The sequence below is a fragment of the Macaca thibetana genome, chromosome 14 (assembly GCF_024542745.1).
Source record: "Macaca thibetana thibetana isolate TM-01 chromosome 14, ASM2454274v1, whole genome shotgun sequence".
Lineage (NCBI taxonomy): Eukaryota > Metazoa > Chordata > Mammalia > Primates > Cercopithecidae > Macaca > Macaca thibetana.
In genome coordinates, this window is record NC_065591.1 from 62,643,571 (window position 1) to 62,664,480 (window position 20,910).

The following is a 20,910-nucleotide window of genomic DNA, read 5'->3' on the forward strand; positions in this document are numbered from 1 at the left end:
TTTCCACACATGGTATACCTAATGCCATTTGTTCTCTCATATTACAACTTGAGACAAACATATTTTGGGGAAGATAAGATGATGCCAGCTATCTCAATTTAAGTCAAATCTTAACTCTGGAATTCTCAATTGACGTGACTTCTCTAGGATATTTAACATAGAAGTACAAAAGCAATTAATGACAATAAATTATACTACTTTAAAAGCCTGACATATATAGTTATTTAAATCTCACAAAAATTAGTGAAATTGATTCCATCAGCAATGTTAAATAACTGAAGTTCATCGTACTAGTCAAGGTTCTGCAGAGAACCAGAACCCATAGGATGAGTATATATAAAAATATATAAAGAATTGGCTCACATAATTATAGAGGCTGACAAATCCTAAGTTCCACAGGATGAGTTGCCAAACTCAAGACCTAGGACTGTCAATGATTTAGTTCTAGTCTGAAGACCAACAGGCTTGAGACCCATGAACAGTCAGTGTTTCAGTTTGAGTCCCAAGGAAGGAAAAAAGCTGATGTTCCAGTTCAAAGGCTGTCAGATAATAAGGGTTCTCTGATCAGGGAGGGTCAGCCTTTTTGTGTAGTTAGGCCTTCAGCTCATTGGATGAGGTCTACCCACATTAGAGAGCAATCTGCTTTACTCGTCTGCCAATACAAATGTTGGTGTTTCTGTGGGATGTCTTAAAAATTAAGAATGATAGACTGAATAAAGAAAATGTGGTACATGTACACCATGGAATACTATGCAGCCATAAAAGGAATGAGATCATGTCCTTGCAGGGGCATGGATGAAGCTGGAAGCATCATCCTCAGCAGACTAACACAGGAACAGAAAAGTACCTCATGATCTACTCATAAGTAGGAGTTGAACAATGAGAACACATGGACACCGGGAGGGGAAGAACACACACCAGGACCAGTTGGAGGTTGGGGGGTGAGGAGAGGGAGACAACTAGGACAAACAGCTAATACATGCAGGGCTGAAAACCTAGATGATGGGTGGATAGGGTGCAGCAAACCACCATGGCACATGTATACCTATGTAACAATCCTATACGTTTTGCACTTGTATCCTGGAACTTAAAGTAAAATTAAACAAAGTAGGCAAAGACATGAAGAGACAGTTTTAAAGTCAAGAGACAATAGCTGTTGACAAGGCTGTGGAGAAATAGGAACACTTTTACACTGTTAGTGGGAATGTAAATTAGTTCAACCATGGTGGAAGACAGTGTGGCAATTCCTCAAGGATCTAGAACCAGAAATACCTTTTGACCCAGGAATCCCATTACTAGGTATATACCCAAAGGAATATAAATCTATTTGCAGCACTATCTAAAATAGCAAAGACATGATACAACCCAAATGCCCATCAATGATAGACTGGGAGGTGTAGGTAAAATAACCACAGAAATGGACATAAACTATTTCAACTTGTGATTATACAAATTTTTAAGCAAAAACAACTTGAAAAAAGTAGTAGAATGCAAATTTACAATGTGAACAACATTTGTATTTAAGTAATTTTCTTTGTATAGCCTAGATTTTTATATTAAGATTTTTTTATAATAGCAATGATTTAACCAAAGAAAAGTGTTTATATTGGTTAGGCCAATACCCAAGGGGTTTTTCACACCCTTTTTTTGTAACCTCTCTTCAGTATCCCTCTTGGCATCCTTGAGTACCTCTGGCCCAGGGGAGGATTGTCAGAGACCTGGGGCCAGCCAAGAGCCCAGAAGTGGGGAGGTGGGAATAAGTCTGTATTCTGGTCCTTGGAGGTAGAATGTGATGGGTGTAGTGGAGACTGTTCCCAAGAGGGTAACTAAATGTCCAAATGGAAGTGTGCAGGCTTCTGTGCCACCCTTGGGAAGTAATTGGCTGTTTTCTAACCAAAAAAAAAAAAAAAAAAAAAAAAAAAAAAAAAACCAGAGAAGAAATTGAAGAGATCAGTGGCATTGCCTCCCCTTGACAGTCAAATTTGTTCCAGCATCCACACCAGAGATGACCACTGTTAAGAAACAGAACCCAGAGCTCTACAGACAATACCCCAGTAAGTAAGTACATTCCAGAGAAGGGGCCAAAGTTATTGGAAGCAATCTCAAAGTTTCAGAAACTATATTTGCTTTTTGGTCCATCTAGATCCTTCCTCACAGATCTAGTCAAAAGTAGAGAAAGTAAGTTGAGTATAAACTGCCTGAGATTGAATCAAAGGAGAAGAGGAGCCCCAAGGTGGAAGGCTTGGTTGCCTAGTATTTCTTCAGAACAGGAGAGAAAAGATTGGACTATTCCAGCCTGATCAGTCTTCTTGTCTTCTGCTTCACAGTAAGGCAGCCTTCTCTGCGGACTTTATTCTCACACTATTGGCAGGTCTCTTCAATTGATTATATCCACATTAAAGAGGCTAACCACACCATGGGAAAAAATAAAGTCAAAGGTCATATGAAATAGCACTCTGTCTGAATCCTGTGGAATGGGTCAAAGAACAGGGAGGAAGAGCAGGTAAAAAGAACACAGCACCCATTCAGAGGCCAGGCATCGTAAACCTTGGCTTTCTCTGTATATACACACACACATTTACAAACAGCTCACTTAATACATGAAGAAACTCCAAGGTAGCTATTTCTCCCCTGAATTATACAGACCAGAAAACAAAATAAACACTTTATATTGTCTAATGTCACAGAGCCAGAAACAGTAGAGTTAGTATTTGAACTTAATCTAATCCATGCTTGTCACCATAACAATCTTTCAAAATCCTTGGACTCACCATCAAAATGCCTCTCCCAGGGTTTGTGGGCATGTTACCAGTGTCCAGGTAAGGATGCCTTCAAGTGGGCTGACACAGAAAATATTCCTCTGGAGTGCTCTAGGTGCCACAACCTAGTTCAGATCATCATTTAAGATGCCAATAGGGTATATGTATATGTATATGTATATGTATATGTATATGTATATGTATGCACACAATAACAATATGTTCAACTTTCTCTTGTCCCAGCTTTCTCTGGACACTTTTTGTGATGAGTAGCCACTGTTGACTTACCCTCACATTGAGTAATTGGATTCCTTTCTGCTTTAGGATGATGGTCCACTACAATTTTCGAGAAGATGTTAGGGATTCTCCTTTTATATATAAAATTGCACATTGACTAATGTTCATCTTGGATCCCTGTTCCATTCATACAGTTCCTATACTTTTACAACATCTCCTAAATCTAAGATGTCCTATGTAACAGAAACACAAGGAAATCACTCTAATATATAAAATGTAAATTTTAGTCTATTCCCATATTAAACAGCAAGAATTCAGGGAAGGGCAGGTGCTGTCATGTGCCAAGAGCTTCACACTCATCTCATTAGTTCTATATACTTATCCTTTGCAATATTCTCCCCACTTCACATATAAATAAAAGGGAGGCAATAGGTTAAGCAGTTTGCCCAGGGTAAGATGAAGGTCTGGAAGGGAAATCTGGTTTCTTAGTAGCAAGTCAGTGTCCTGAGCAGCTGTGTGGGACTGCCTTCGAGGACCTCCTTTCCTTTCCCAACTTACCCAATGAATCCAAAAGAAATGACTGTATAAGAATTATAACTTATTTACTTATTGAAGAATTAGTCACTAAAGAATCAGTTAATATGGAAAAACTCATCAACCATTAAGTTCACAAAATTTTCATATTTCTATTTAGCACTCAGTCAATGCCTGACCAATGTTAACTCATAAAAGCATAAACTGAATGTCGGAGCCTGAATTAAGGAGCCATGAGTCTGCACAGGAAAGTTTCTTATGCTTATTTGCTATGGAAGTGTAACTGCTATTTAAATTTTAGATAAATTGAAATGTGCATGTGCTTGTTTGAGAAAATTTGGGGGAATGTGGCGACTATGGCGTGTCTTCCCCCTTATCCACCCACTCTGGTATAGACTAGAGATACCAAAGAAGGGTGATCCGGGTTAAGGGCCTCGAGGGATATAAAATTTCCCTAGGTAAAAACCAAAGAGGTAGTGAAACTTAGCAAAAATGTGTGGTGTCATGGGACTTGCTGACTAATGGTAAGAATGGTCAGGAGGGCAGGCCTGAGACAGAGGACATGTCAGACCCTGATTCTGAACCTTCAGGATGTGAACAATAGGATTCCTTGCTAGACTTCTAGAAGCCTCTGAAGGACAGAGGGCAAAAAGTAGACAAGGGTTTTTATAAACTGATCTTCCTGTCTCCTCACAAGGAGGCCAAGGAGGATGTGGTCGGGCAGAAGGGTCTTGCTGACTGTCATATCAGTCCATTCTTTTTTAATCCCTATTAGATGGACAAAATATCTAGTAAAAGTTGCCCAAAGATATATTTCTTTTTTATCTCAAATTATAGGTGATATTAAGATTCTGGCCAGGAAAACTTATAGATCCTGTCCTTAGAGTAAACATTTCTTAAAAACTCATATCCGTTTTCATTTTGTTTAACCATCAAGTCTGGGCAACTTTAAGTGTGAGTGGATCATGAGGTCAAGAGATCAAGACCATCCTGGCCAACATGGTGAAACCCCATCTCTACTGAAAATATAAAAGTTAGCTGGGTGTGGTGGCACATACCTGTAGTCCAAGCTACGTGGGAGGCTGAGGCAGGAGAATAACTTGAACCCGGGAGGCGGAGGTTGCAGTGAGCCAAGATTGCACTACTGCACTCTGGCCTGGTGACAGAGCAAGACTTTCTCAAAAAAAGTGGGTCCTGTGCTAAATATCTTTGATCAACTAGATTTGACAATCTGAACAAACCAATGTTAAACCCATTCAGAGAAAAGGTAATGTGCTTCCTTAGTACATTTACCATAGCACATTTTCTCTTTACATTTTTAGCAGGTTTTGATATTTTATAACCTTATTTTAAAAGCTCTTGATGATTTTTGAAGGCATAATATAAAAAAGCACAAATCTCATCTACCCAAAATCAACAGACAAAAGCTGGGTCCAAATCTTCCTAGACAGTTTTCTATTTAAGGGTGTGTGTTTCTCTCTCACATGCATACACTTTAATACAATTAAACCATAGTTTAATCTGCCTCCTGCTATTCCCTGACATATTATACTATGATGTGAACATTATACCAGGAAGTGCTTATCTTTTAAAATATCAATATAATCTAATTCACTGAATGGATGTAGTAGAATTTAAACAATGCTTTATTTGTGGGCACATTATTCCAACTTGACATTAGTAAAAAATTTGTTGCAAACATCTAATCAGTATGTTTTTTATTAGTGTTGCTATTGATCAGTGATAAGAGAAGCATATGCAGGCACTGGCTAAACACATTACATGGATTTACGTTTAACTATTACACGTAGAACTCTTTTGTATTTTGTTTCCTTCAGAAAAAGTTCCTTTGAGTAAAATTATGAGTTAAAAGGGATGCATAATGTTGGGGATTTTGACAGTGTGGTAGGGTGATTTAGTAAAAATCATGAGCACGCCTATTTCTACACTTAATAGCAGGTATTGTTATGGACAATTTATCTTATAAAACACGAACTGATTTTTTTTCAAGTTGGCATTCAGAATTCTTCTTTATTATAGGCACCACCAGTCACCCTGGAAGGAAATGAGAATCTAGTCTAGAGTTCCCAGAAGCAGTATCACTCACAAGAGCAAAAATCTGAAACTAAGAGCTCCTGTCTCCTGGATCCCCAGGTCCCTGAATATGGCCACCTCTGAAGCCAGGCTTAAAACCTTAGGGACATGTGGCTCTCACATCTGTGCCATCCTCGTCTTCTACATCCCCATTGCTGTTTCCTCTCTCACACACCGCTTTGGCCATCGTGTGCCTCCCCATATCCATATCCTTTTGGCCAACCTTTACCTCCTCATCCCACCTATCCTCAACCCAATTGTCTATGCTGTCCGCACCAAGCAGATCCGAGAGACTCTTCTCCATATTAAGGCAAGGACTCAAACCAGGTGACTGTTCTATATCTTTTTATTTTAGGTTCAGGAATACATGTAAAGGTTTGTTACATAGGTAAACTCATGTCACAGGGATATGTTGTACAGATTATTTCATCACGTAGGTATTAAACTCAGTGCTCAATGGTTATCTTTTCTTATGGGGCATATAATACTTAGTCATGACAGGACAAAGCTCTAACTGGGGAATCCCATGAAATGTCTGGGTCCTACCTGAACTTTGAGGATAAGAGTCTAAGAGCAATCCTAAAGTCTATTCCGTTTATCATGGATTTTCTATACAGTATAGACCTAATATCTGAAAGTGAAGAAAATCATGGCATAAGTTTTGTACTACAATTCCCTGTTTAACTATAAAATTAAGCAACATAAGCATACAGGCCACAGAAAATAAGATAATTTTTATCCTTTACTTTTTTGGTATAAAACTTCATTCCTCTTTGTAGAATGTTATAAAGCAGAATTTCCAGAAGGCAGAATTATGTTCTAACATCTTGGGCAGTTTACAAATTCTGTTAGTAAAGTTCTGGAAAATCTCAACTGTTGACAAGCTTTTCCAACCTTTTGGCTTGCCCCGGAAAAGGCCTTCAGTTGAGCACAAAAATAATATAAGTATGAGAAATCTTAATAGGACTTGGAATGAGACCTTACCACCCGCAGGAATTAAAATCCTCAAACCAAGTCTTGCCCTATTTAGACAGATGAGTTTGCAATATTCTTTATCTCCTAATAATAGGGTTAGCTGAGAGCAGGGAAGAGTAGACAGAGAAGGGCATTAGAAGATTCCATTTCAGAGGCCCTGAGATTGGCATATCTGGTAGACAGGAGCCACACCAAAATAACGAAATGGCATAGAGGGAAGAAGGTAATGGGATTGTGAAGGGGGTTGGGGTAGCTGATAAGCCAAAGGTGATGAGAATAGATGGAAGTCCTGTGGTGCTTGTAAACTTTGAAATGCTTCCAGATCTCACTGGATAATTCTTGTTGCTACTTCTGAATTATGATTTGACCACTTTCATTATTCACTGATCACAAAGGTTCTGTAATGAGGCCTACTTCAGGCCAGAAACCTGCAGGAATTTTGTGGCAATGCATGACAAGTGGACAAGTAGAATGAAGCAGTCACTCCCAATCCTAGTGATCCAGAATTATGATTATGTACATTTTAGTTCTCAGATGTTTCCAATTTTAAATCATTTAACTACATTTACAAACAATAACATCTAAGAAGGCTAAAGTGACCAATTGTAGGTTAAAAATAAGTTGCTTTAGTGTTTTTAAAGACAAAATTCTAAAGAAGCCAGTAATCAAACCGCAGCTAGCATATAAACTTAGTATCACTCCCACGACCCCCACCTCTACCCCTGCCAAAAATGTAGGAAACTGTAAATGCATGAGCTCTTTTCTAAAGTTTAGTCTAAACCCCTGAACCCCTGACTAGTTCTAAATTACTATGTCCTCAATCTATGCCTAACTCCAGGACCAAGTTGAGTCACATTTTAATTTTCTCTATTGTCTTGACATAAGAAGTGGTCATTCCTCTATCTTTTTCAAGGTCTCTGCAGTCCAATGTCTGAATCTAATATTGAGAGAAGATAGGCTTCTATGAACATAATTTTAGTGCCAAATGTAATCTACTGATTAGTATATTTTCCTCAACTCCAAATAAAAGTCTGAGCCAGAAACTTATTTTATAGATGATCTCCTAATCATAAGCCCAGGCATTGGAGAAGATGATATTCAAGTCCAGCAATAGCACTAGTGCTGAGGAAAGTGACCAGGAACTTTTGTCACAGGATATCTCCTTGGCATAATGCCTAAAATCTTTTTATACCATGTAAAGCAGAGTGTGCATATAGCATGAGGGCTCTTAAAACCTGGTCTTAATTCAAACTAGTAGGATTCGTATTACACTAAGAACTTTCTGAAAGAATAACCTTAGAAACCCCATACCAAAGTATTTTTCCCTGGATGGTCTGCTGGGTCTACCATAGACCAAGACCAAACACCAGTCATCTCTAGTGTCTTCACATGGTGTTGAATGATAGCAGATAAGGAGAATATCACTTGTGCGTATGCTACTATTCCACCCAGGGACAACCACTCATGACAAGTTCTATTATACTTGGGGTATGAGCTGAAGCACATTACAGCATTTAGTCCCACTGTCAGCAGTAATCATGGGTAGGCCTTTTCATGCTGAAGGTGTTATCTCCAAACAGGATGGAAGGGAATATACACTGGAGAATGCATATTGTGAAGATAAGACAAATAAGTCCAACAATTGAATCTCTTATTCAAAGCCAATGTCACATTTCCCTGTCACACAAATGTTTCTTTCCCATCACTAGCACTTAAAGTGGGAATAAAATACACTACCATCAGCCTCTTTTGAGTCTACAGGTCTTCACGGAAAAAGTAAAGATTGGGAGACAGTTGAGAGAGGAGGCATTGTTGTGATTTTATGTTCTTAACAGGTGACTAAGAACCTCTGCTCTGAAATCAAAGAGCAGAGATGGACCCGAAACAGTATCTGTCAGACCAGACATGTTGTATAATGTAAGCCTCAGTTTCCTCTTGAAAATGAAACTAATGGCAGCCCCTTACAGATTTTTTTATAAGAATGTGATAACATAAAATGCTTCTATAGTACCTGGCACATAAAGAATAAAAACATGCCTCTTAATACTTACCATACACTAAAAGGCACTGGGGGGTTGGAGGTGATGATAATTGGAGAAGAGTAATTGGAACAAGTTCCAGGAAAGGCCAGAGAGTGTTCTCATCATGACTTATGAATGTACTGACCTTGGCTTTAGAAAGCTCCCTCCATTTTGCTTCTCTGCAGATAGTTGTATAAACAAAGTCAGCTTTTCTCTGCTCCCCTTGGCTGCCTGGCACCCACTCATGGACATCTGAGGCTTTTCAACTAGAGTTACACCCACCTAATCAGCTCTATGTTGGTAAAAACAAAACACCCCTAGACAATTCCTTGTAAAACAAGCATAAATCTTATAGCCGCAGACCCAGTTATGTAAAAATATAATTGGCTTCAGGTTTTTCTACATCAGCCAGAATGGGTCTTTGAATAAACATAAAATGAATCATAGATGACAGCCACATTCTACCAAATCCAATTAACATTGATCTTAGTCAATTCCAGTTTATAATTCATTCTGATACAATTTTCAAAACACCCCCAGGAGTTTTCCTGTCACCTTCCTGTGTTAGATTTAAAACTGCAGTAGGGGATGAAGTGGGATTTTACCAAATTGTCACAAAGGAAGTCACATGAAAGAGGAATGCCTTCTGCTTATTGTTCCTTGTCTGGCCTTTGACCCAGACGTGTCTTGTTCTGTAACATATGACCAACACAAACTAGTATTATGTCTTCAGTGTTTTAAAATAAACTAATCTCCTTTTTAGGAAATATCATCGACTACTTTTGTTTTCAGCAACTAGAGAAAGTAAGTTCACATGGAACAAATAGCCCAAGTGTCCAGTTATGTTACTAGCAATGATGAGTTGGAATGAGCATCTTTCTGTAAGAATATTACTTCCTGTCTCAGTCCTGATTGGTGAAATAAGTTGGATAAAGATGAATGTGATTAATAGACACATAACCATTCAAGGGATACAAGTATGAGGGAAAGGGAATAAATTTCGCCCCTTGGAATAGCTAAATTAGAAAGATAATTAGATATGTGATAGAGAAAATAGGTGAGATAATGGACTTTTACTTAGAGGAGCCACCAATCTCCATTTAGTTCAGCCAAGACTTCTCAGATGTGTTTAATGCCATAGGGGCTTTGTACTATGTCATCTTGACCAAGCTGGAACCATGTTACCCAGACTTCCCTTCCCTCTGTGGTTCCTGGCTAGGCTGGCCACAAAATATAGTTTTGTGATGCCAGAAGGCAGAAATGAAGCAGCAACCATTCTCTGAAGGTCAGCGTAGAGAATCTGGTACTGCTGCAGCTCATGCTCCTTACCATTGATTGCAGGTTCACCTCATTGGCTTGGGGCATCATCTGCTGTTTAAATCCCTTCCTTCTCTTTCTCCAAGTCCTAGACTAGGTACATTGTGCAGCTCTATGGTAAATGGTACCAACTCCTTTTGAAAATCACCGGCATTGTCAAGGTTTGAAATAATGAAGGACAGAAATAGACTCTAGGCTGTCCTTGTGTATTCCAGTCCATCCTGGCTCCTGTTTAATTCTTACTTTCTGTCAATTCACATCCATGTTTTCTTCCTGGCTGTTAGCCCTGCTGACCTAAGGTCTCATACCTATAATAAACCTTATATCATTCATAGTATTTCTGCCTCTTTAATCAATCCTAAGAAGCTTGATACATTGTACTTCTCTACATACCCACTCCTACCAATCAAAGACAGGAAGGAAAATCTATAGTCAGTACTACTCTATAAACCTTTTTAGTGGAGGCACAAATTCACTTTCTCTCTTTAATGATTCCATATGTTATCTTGCCCAATCATTCTGGCAGTAAGAATGACATCTATCCACAGTGCTAGGATAGCTTGCTTCTAAAGGCTGCTTTCTCCTCTCAGATTCAGTGTTCCATAGAAATGGGATTATTTATAAATCTTTTATGATTATTCTCTTGAAGAGTTGAAGAACCAGAGAAATTGCCTCATTGTTGGGCTACCACTTGAGAATAAACCATTTTTAGATTGCCTCATTACAGACTATACATTCCCCCTCATCTTTCTACACTGGAGCCTGTACTGCACTTACGTCTCCTCACTCCTAATTTGACCTATCTCCGGCTGCTCAGATGTGTTCAAGCATGACAACCTCCACAGTCTCTAAAGCATAATTGCATGGGCAGATGTTGCGGATTGAGGCTGCTGCTTCCCTTTTTCACTCTTATGAACCTAAATACTTTGGTAATCAGCCAAACGAGTCAATCATGCTCTTTATTTAGGTGCCCTTCGCCTTGAACAATGGTGAGGAGGCTAGTTTATGTGATGAACCACATACTGAATAGGCAAAAGCTGGAAGCATTTCCCTTGAAAACTGGCACAAGACAAGGATGCCCTCTTTCACCGTGCCTATTCAACATAGAATTAGAAGTTCTGGCCACAGCAATCAGGCAAGAGAAAAGAAAAAAAGGGCATACAAATAGGAATAGAGAAAGTCAAACTGTCCCTGTTTGCAGATGACATGATTCTATATCTAGAAAACCCCATTGTCTCAATCCCAAAGCTTCTTAAGCTGATAAGCAACTTCAAAGTCTCAGGATACAAAAGAAATGTGCAAAAATCACTAGCATTTCTATGAGAAGCAGAAACAAGCTTATGTCAAGCTGCCAACTTCCCATGACAAAGCAAACAATCAAGGAGAATATTTTCAGGAATAAGAGCTAAACTCTCGCATGCATGGTATTCTTTCATGACCAGAGGAGTGGGAGAGAGGGGTAAGATACCATAAATCCTAAAACAAAAGTGATCTTCTCATGTTTTTTTTCTAAGTTGATATTTCTACAGGAAAAACTAGACCAAGAATTCTATCCTGTTTAAAAGGAAGTAGGAGGCTTTTTTTAACTTTTAAGTTCATGGGTACATGTGGAGGATGTGCAGGTTTGTTACATAAGTAAATGTGTGTCATGGGGCTTTGTTGTACAGACTATTTCATCACCCAGGTATTAAGCCTGGTATCCATTATTTTTCCTGATCCTCTCCTTCCTCCTACCCTCTGGTAGGCCCCAGGATGTGGTGTTCTTCTCTGTGTCCATGTGTTCTCATCATTTAGCTCCCACTTATAAGTGGGAACATGCAGTATTTGGTTTTCTGTTTCTGTGTTAATTTGCTGAGGATAATGACCTCCAGCTCTATCCATTTCCTTGCAAAGCACATGACTTTGTTCTTTTTTACAGCTGCAGAGTATTCCATGGTATATATGTACCACATTTTCTTTATCCAATCTATCATTGGTGGGAATTTAGGTTGATTCCGTGTCTTTGCTATTGTGAATAGTGTTTCAGTGAACATATGCATACATGTGGCTTTGTAATAAAACGATTTATATTCCTTTGGGTATACACTCAGTAATGGGGTTGCTGAGTTGAATGATATTTCTGTCTCTAGGTCTTTCAGGAATTGCCACTTTATCTTCCACAATGGTTGAACCAATTTATACTCCCATCAACTGTGTATAAGTGTTCCTTTTTCTCTACAAACTTGCCAGCATCTGTTATTTTTAGACTTTTTAATAATAGCCATCTGACTAACATGGTATCTCATTGTGGTTTTGATTTGCATTCTCTAATGATCAGAGATGTTGAGCTTGTTTTCCTAAGTTTATTGGCCACATATATCTTCTTTTCAAAAGTGTCTGTTCATATCTTTTGCCCACTTTTTAATTTTTTTTTTTCTTGTAAACTTAAGTTCCTTATAGGTGCTGGCTATTAGACCTTTGTCAGATGCATAGTTTGCAAAATTTTTCTCCCACTCTATAGGTTTTCTGTTTACTCTGATAGTTCCTTTTGCTGTGCAGAAGATCTTTAATTTAATTAGGTCCCATTTATCAATTTTTGCTTTTGCTGCAATTGCTTTTGGCATCTTTGTCATGAAATCTTTGCCCATGCCTATGTCCTGAATGGTATTGTATTGGTTATATTCCAGGGTTTTTACAGTTTTAGCTTTGACATTTAAGTCTTTAATCCATGTTGAGTTAATTTTTGTATAAGGCATAAAGAAGGAATCCAGTTTCAACTTTCTGCATATAGCTAGCCAGTTCTCCCAGCACTACTTACTAAATTCTTTCTTCATTGCTTGTTTTTGTCAGGTTTGTTGGAGATCAGATCGTTATAGGTGTGCAGTCTTATTTCTGAGTTCTCTATCCTGTTTCATTGCTCTATATGTCTGTTTTTGTACCAGTAATATGCTGTTTTGGTTACTATAGCCCTGTAGTATAGTTTGAAGTTGGGTAGGGTAATGCCTGCAGCTTTGTTTTTGCTGAGGATTGCCTTGGCTATTTGGGCTCTTACTTGGTTCCACATGAATTTTAAAATACTAGGTTGATGCAAAAGTAATTATGGTTTTTGCTATTGAAAATAATTGTAAAAACTGCAATTACTTTTTCACCAACCTAATAGCTTTTTCTACTTCTATGAAGAATGTCAATGGTAGTTTAATGGGAATAGCATTGAATATATAAATTGCTTTGGGTAGTATGGCCATTTTCACAATATTGATTCTTCCTATCCATAAGCATGGAATGTTTTTCCATTTGTGTCATCTCTGATTACTTTAAGCAGTGGTTTGGAGTTTTCCTTGTAGAGATCTTTCATTTCCTTTCTTAGTTGTATTCCTAGGCATTTGATCCTTGTTCGTGGCAATTGTGAATGGGAATGAGTTCATGATTTGGCCCCTGGCTTGACTGGTATATAGGAATGCTAGTGATTTTTGCACATTTCTTTTGTATCCTGAGACTTTGAAGTTGCTTATCAGCTTAAGAAGCTTTGGGATTGAGACAATGGGGTTTTCTAGATATAGAATCATATCATCTACAAACAGGGATAGTTTGACTTTCTCTATTCCTATTTGTATGCCCTTTTTTTCTTTTCTCTTGCCTGATTGTTGTGGCCAGAACTTCTAATTCTATGTTGAATAGGCACGGTGAAAGAGGGCATCCTTGTCTTGTGCCAGTTTTCAAGGGAAATGCTCCCAGCTTTTGCCTATTCAGTATGTGGTTCATCACGTAAACAAAACTAAAGACAACCACATGATTATCTCAATAGATGCAGGAAATGTTTTTGATAAAATTCAACATCCCTTCGGGTTTAAAAACTCTAAGTACTGAAGATGCATATCTTAAATTAGAGCCATATGTGACAAACCAACAGCCAACATCATACTGAATGGGCAAAAACTGCAAAGCCATTTCTAAAGAGAATGTTTGTTCAAGTAAAGCCCACCCTTACCAACAATCCTATACTCCTGCATTCTTAGACTTTGTTCCAGCTTGACCCCATGTCTTGTGTGGCTTCTTCTTTGGGAAGTCTTATTTCTACTTGAAACACTTCAGCTCAATTACCATTACATCTGATGTCTGGCATATCAAGGAAAGTATAGGAAAGAACAAGGCACATAGAAATGTTTTACTCTGGGAGCAGAACAAAAGTTACGACCTAAAATAAAGGTTAAAAGTTAAGATGTGGAACCTTTAGGGTATTACAACACAAGGCTCTGGGTGTGAAGTAGTTTCACCATGCAATGGTTACTAACTTGTCAGAGGCTTATGAGACAAAACACCCACACAATTTACATGAAGCAGATTTATTATTTACAGGTAGGCAGCAAAGGGCAATAGGCTAGAATTCATGCCAAGCTGGTCCCCCAAGGCTCAAGAAAGTTGACCAGGATAGGTTGAGTTTCACCTGGGTGTGTGCCGCATTTGAACCACACTTCAGGGACCCTAGAAAGACCCCTCTGGGTTTTGTTCCTGAGGCAACATGACACCCTGGGCTAAAACATTGAAAGACATCCTGTTCCTAGGGAGAACTAAAGCAGAGCCGGTCTGTTCCATCCAGTTCTTTCGTATCTCAGGATGTTGTATTCCCTGCACATTCTATAATTCTTTAGAACTAAAAGCAAGGGGAGAACCATGTCAGTCCAAGACCATCCAGAAAACTGTTCTACACTAGGGAGAGGATCTATGGCATTGGAGCTGTCTATACCTGAGGTTATAAGCTAAAACTAGAGGGAAACAGTAACACGCCATTCAGAAAATTTAGGATTTAGTATCAATGACAGCTGTTATTTACTGAACTTCTTTCCTTTGGTCAGATACTAACCTGGGTACTTTCTAATCACAATGGATACAGATGTCATCTTCAGATTCTTATATCTACACACTTCCTTTTCTGTGGGTGATATTGCTGGGAATAGCAGACACTTAGAAACATAGGTCAGCTAGAGTCAGGAGACTAGAAGCAGCAAGACATCAAAATAGACTACAGTTAGACTTCCGACTAAGTCCTCAGAAAACTCAATCAGTCACCATAAAATCAGGCCATAACTAAGCATATGAGATGGGAATTCTGGCAGCACTGGGCTGTTAAAAATTGAGTTTAGAGAGAGGAGACAATAAAGATACTTAGTGCTGCTCCTTCACACTTGTTCTCCTGTCCTGTTGCTCTAATCCTGTAATACTTGAGCACAAGAATTCCATCTTTGATATATTTAAGGCCTCATAAATTTAAGGCCTAATAAATATTTGAATGACTGAAGTTTGAATGGATAAGACAATTAAATTGTATATCACTCATGGAGTTTATATCTTGACACAATTAGGATGTTACTGTCTTGAGGCTTCAGGAAAAAACACAAATCTTAGAGCCATAGATAGCTGTGAGTTCCACCAACAGCCCAAGCCAAATGCTTGGCAACAGACTTGGCAATTATTTATTTATTGGCAATTATTTATTTATTTATTTGTATTATACTTTAAAATTCTAGGGTACATGTGCACAATGTGCAGGTTTGTTACATATGTATACTTGTGCCATGTTGGTGTGCTGCACCCATTAACTCGTCATTTACATTAGGTATATCTCCTAATGTTATCCCTCCCCTACTCCCCCCACCCCACGACAGGCCCCAGTGTGTGATGTTCCCCTTCCTGTGTCCAAGTGTTCCCATTGTTCAATTTCCACCTACGAGTGAGAACATGTGGGTGTTTGGTTTTTTGTCCTTGCAACAGTTTGCTGAGAATGATGTGGTTTCCAGCTTCATCCATGTCACTACAAAGGACATGAACGCATCCTTTTTTATGGCTGCATAGTATTCCATGGTGTATATGTGCCACATTTTCTTAATCCAGTCTCTCATTGATGGACATTTGGGTTGATTCCAAGTCTTTGCTATTGTGAATACTGCCACAATAAACATACGTGTGCATATGTCTTTATAGCAGCATGATTTATAATCCTTTGGGTATATACCCAATAATGGGATGGCTGGGTCAAATGGTACTTCTAGTTCTAGATCCTTAAGGAACTGCCACACTGTCTTCCACAATGGCTGAACTAGTTTACAGTCCCACCAACAGTGTAAAAGCATTCCTATTTGTCCACATCCTCTCCAGCATCTGTTGTTTCCTGACTTTTTAATGATCACCATTCTAACAGGTGTGAGATGGTATCTCATTGTGGTTTTGATTTGCATTTCTCTGATGGACAGTGATGATGAGCATTTTTTCATGTGTCTGTTGGCTGCAGAAATGTCTTCTGTTGAGAAGTGTCTGTTCATATCCTTCACCCACTTTTTGATGGGGTTTTCTTTTCTTGTAAATTTGTTTGAGTTCTTCGTAGATTCTGGATATTAGCCCTTTGTCAGATGAGTAGATTGCAAAACTTTTCTCCCATTCTGTAGGTTGCCTGTTCACTCTGATGGTAGTTTCTTTTGCTGTGCAGAAGCTCTTTAGTTTGATTAGATCCCATTTGTCAATTTTGGCTTTTGTTGCCATTGCTTTTGGTGTTTTAGACATGAAGTCCTTGCCCATGCCTATGTCCTGAATGGTATTGCCTAGGTTTTCTTCTAGGGTTTTTATGGTTTTAGGTCTAACATTTAAGTCTTTAATCCATCTTGAATTAATTTTTGTATAAGATGTAAGGAAGAGATCCAGTTTCAGCTTTCTACATATGGTTAGCCGGTTTTCCCAGCACCATTTATTAAATAGGGAATCCTTTCCCCATTTCTTGTTTTTGTCAGGTTTGTCAAAGATCAGATGGCTGTAGATGTGTGGTATTATTTCTGAGGTCTCTGTTCTGTTCCATTGGTCTATATCTCTGTTTTGTTACCAGTACCATTCTGTTTTGGTTACTGTATCCTTGTAGCATAGTTTGAAGTCAGGTAGCGTGATGCCTCCAGCTTTGTTCTTTTGGCTTAGGATTGACTTGGTAATGCGGGTTCTTTTTTGGTTCCATATGAACTTTAAAGTAGTTTTTTCCAATTCTGTGAAGAAAGTCATTGGTAGCTTGATGGGGGATGGCATTGAATCTATAAATTACCTTGGGCAGTATGGCCATTTTCATGATATTGATTCTTCCTATCCATGAGCATGGAATGTCCTTCCATTTGTTTGTGTCCTCTTTTATTTCATTGAGCAGTGGTTTGTAGTTCTCCTTGAAGAGGTCCTTCACATCCCTAGTAAGTTGAATTCCTAGGTATTTTATTCTCTTTGAAGCATTTGTGAATGGGAGTTCACTCATGATTTGGCTCTCTCTCTGTTATTGGTATATAAGAATGCTTGTGATTTTTGCACATTGATTTTGTATCCTGAGACTTTGCTAAAGTTGCTTATCAGCTTAAGGAGATTTTGGGCTCAGACAATGGGGTTTTCTAAATATACAATCATGTCATCATCAAACAGGGACAATTTGACTTCCTCTTTCCCTACTTGAATACTCTTTATTTCTTTCTCTTTCCCGACTGTCCTGGCCAGAACTTCCAACACTATGTTGAATAGGAGTGGTGAGAGAGGGCATCCTTGTCTTATGCTGGTTTTCAAAGGGAATGCTTCCAGTTTTTGCCCATTCAGTATGATATTGGCTGTGGGTTTGTCATAAATAGCTCTTATTATTTTGAGATACGTTCCATCAATACCTAATTTACTGAGAGTTCTTAGCATGAAAGGCTGTTGAATTTTGTCTAAGGCCTTTTCTGCATCTATTGATAATCATGTGGTTTTTGTCTTTGGTTCTGTTTATATGCTGGATTATGTTTATAGCTTTGCATATGTCGAACCAGCCTTGCATCCCAGGGATGAAGCAACTTGATCTTGGTGGATAAGCTTTTTGATGTGCTCCTGGATTCAGTTTGCCAGTATTTTATTGAGGATTTTTGCATCGATGTTCATCAGGGATATTGGTCTGAAAGTCTCTTTTTTTGTTGTTGTGTCTCTGCCAGGCTTTGGTATCAGGATGATGCTGGATGAATTAGGGAGGATTTCCTCTTTTTCTGTTGATTAGAATAGTTTCAGAAGGAATGGTACCAGCTCCTCCTTGTACCTCTGGTAGAATTCAGCTGTGAATTCGTCTGGTCCTGGACTTTTTTTGGTTGATAAGCTATTAATTACCTCAATTTCAGAGCCAGTTATTGGTCTATTCGGGGATTCAACTTCTTCCTGGTTTAGTCTTGGGAGGGTATATGTGTCCAGGAATTTCTCCATTTTCTAGTTTATTTCCATAGAGGTGTCTATAGTATTCTCTGATGGTAGTTTGTATTTCTGCGGGGTTGGTGGTGATATCCCCTTTATTATCATTTATTATTCCAACTATTTGATTCTTCTCTCTTTTCTTATTAGTCTTGCTAGTGGTCTATCAATTTTGTTGATCTTTTCAAAAAACCAGCTCCTGAATTTATTGATTTTTTGACGGGTTTTTTGTGTCTCTATCTCCTTCAGTTCTGCTCTGATCTTAGTTATTTCTTGCCTTCTGCTAGCTTTTGAATGTGTTTGCTCTTGCTTCTCTAGTTCTTTTAATTGTGATGTTAGGGTGTCAATTTTAGATCTTTCCTGCTTTCTCTTATGGGCATTTAGTGCTATAAATTTCCCTCTACACACTGGTTTAAATGTGTTCCAGAGATTCTGGTATGTTGTGTCTTTGTTCTCATTGGTTTCAGAGAACATCTTTAATTCTGCCTTCATTTCATTATGGACCCAGTAGTCATTCAGGAGCAGGTTGTTCAGTTTCCATGTAGTTAAGCAGTTTTGAGTGAGTTTTTTAATCCTGAGTTTTAGTTTGATTGCACTGTGGTCTGAGAGACAGTTTGTTATAATTTCTGTTCTTTCACATTTGCTGAGGAGTGCTTTACTTCCAACTATGTGGTCAATTTTGGAATAAGTGCAAAGTGGTGCTGAGAAGAATGTATACTCTGTTGATTTGGGGTGGAGAGTTCTGTAGATGTCTGTTATGTCTTCTTGGTGCAGAGCTGAGTTCAATTCCTGGATATCCTTGTTAACTTTGTCTCATTGATCTGTCGAATGTTGACAGTGGGGTGTTGAAGTCTCCCATTATTATTGTGTGGGAGTCTAAGTCTCTTTGTAGTCTCTAAGGACTTGCTTTATGAATCTGGGTGCTCCTGTATTGCGTGCATATATATTTAAGATAGTTAGCTCTTCCTGTTGAATTGATCCCTTTACCATTATGTAATGGCCTTCTTTGTCTCTTTTGATCTTTGTTGGTTTAAAGTCTGTTTTATCAGAGACTAGGATTGCAACCCCTGCCTTTTTTTGCTTTCCATTTGCTTGGTAAATCTTCCTCCATCCCTTTATTTTGAGCCTATGTGTGTCTCTGCACATGAGATGGGTCTCCTGAATACAGCACACTGATGGCTCTTTACTCTTTATCCAATTTGCCAGGCTTTGTCTTTTAGTTGGAGCATTTATCCCATTTACATTTAAGGTTACTATTGTTATGTGTGAATTTGATCCTGACATTATGATGTTAGCTGGTTATTTTGCTCATTAGTTGATCCTCCTAGCATTGATGGTCTTACAATTTGGCATGTTTTTGCAGTGACTGGTACCAGTTATTCCTTTCCATGGTTAGTGCTTCCTTTCAAATATTTTCACTGTTTTGCATGCAATATAGATCCTTGGTTACTGCTTAACCTCAAGAAGGACTGAAACTGAAAACACTAAAATCCTAAAGTGGGAGTGATGAGTTTTTAAAAGTATTTCTAGACTGATAATAGGATCATCTAAATCTTTCCCATTCTGAAAGTTTCAGATCAAACACCAGAGGCTGAACATGTTCTTTAGAGAGATCCTCCAACATTTGCCATGACCTCATTAAGTGCATGAAGAGATGTATAGTTTTTCAAAATCATTTTAAGTTTACAACTAGAATAAATTGTAATAGAATTCCTGGATTATAGTAAATATTGACATCTTAAAATAATACTGGATGCCATCACAATGGCAGAGTAGAAGATAACTGGCACAGTAGGAGATGCTAGCCTTCTTTCCCAACATATACCTACCCACACAAATAGAGAGCTATCCACAAATCAAAATAGCCCTGGGGGGCCTCAAGAGCCAATTTGAGAATCTGCAGCAACATGGTGGAGCAAAAATAGAGAATATCCACACAAAGGATCACTGGTGAGAAGGGCATACCTGAGGTGGCTACAAACAAAGAAGACAGGCGTGATTGTATCAGCCATGGGGCAGGTACCACTGTGGTTTCCAGTGTGGTCTGCTCTGAAAAAGAAACCAGCATCTTCTTCAACTTAGGCAATCAATGACCATTCATACTGGAGAATCCCAGAGAGGGAGACACAGCTGCACACACACCAAAAAGCAGCTGCTGTTGTGCCTCTCCAGGACTAGAGCTGCCACCTCTCCCAATACGGCATGTTCCAAGCCATGGCCACTCCACAAGTGTCCACATTCCAGATCCTGGCTCTGTGGCTGCATTGTGCCTACCCATGCCTCTGACACCAGATCCATCACCATAGCAAGCTAATTCACACCCAGACCCTGAAGCCAAAGTCTCTCTGTGCATGCCAACACTTGAGACACCAGCTCAGCTGCCACTAAGGTAGCTAGCCTGTGCTCCCGTCCTAGATCCAAGGCTGCACAATGTAGGCCCATGCCTCAGACACCAGAGCAATTTGCACCCAGAGCTAACATCTCAGCATGTGCCCATAGAGAGCTAAACCCCAGATCCATTGTAGCTTTATGTACAACTGTGCTCCCATCCATGACTGCTTCATAAGCACCCACACTTCACATACCATTACAAATTTAACAGTATGAGTGTCTGAACCCCAGGTCCTGGTGCCATTACCACGCCAGGCTCAAAGCCATAGTCATTCTATGCATGCCTTACTTCAAGCCTCCATGAGCACTACTCATCAGACATGGGTGCCACTGTCAACTCAAGCAGGCCTGCAAGTTGGACCCAATGCCAAGAGGGATCC

At 39.0% G+C, this 20,910-nt stretch overlaps 2 protein-coding genes across 2 annotated transcripts in view; both read left to right on the top strand.

Annotated features, from left to right (window-relative positions):
* RHOG (ras homolog family member G) overlaps positions 1-20,910 on the top strand; it is a 1,041,648-nt gene that overhangs the window by 498,486 nt on the left and 522,252 nt on the right. The window lies entirely within an intron of this gene.
* TRIM21 (tripartite motif containing 21) overlaps positions 1-20,910 on the top strand; it is a 116,079-nt gene that overhangs the window by 5,456 nt on the left and 89,713 nt on the right. The gene's annotated exons all lie outside the window — the stretch shown is intronic.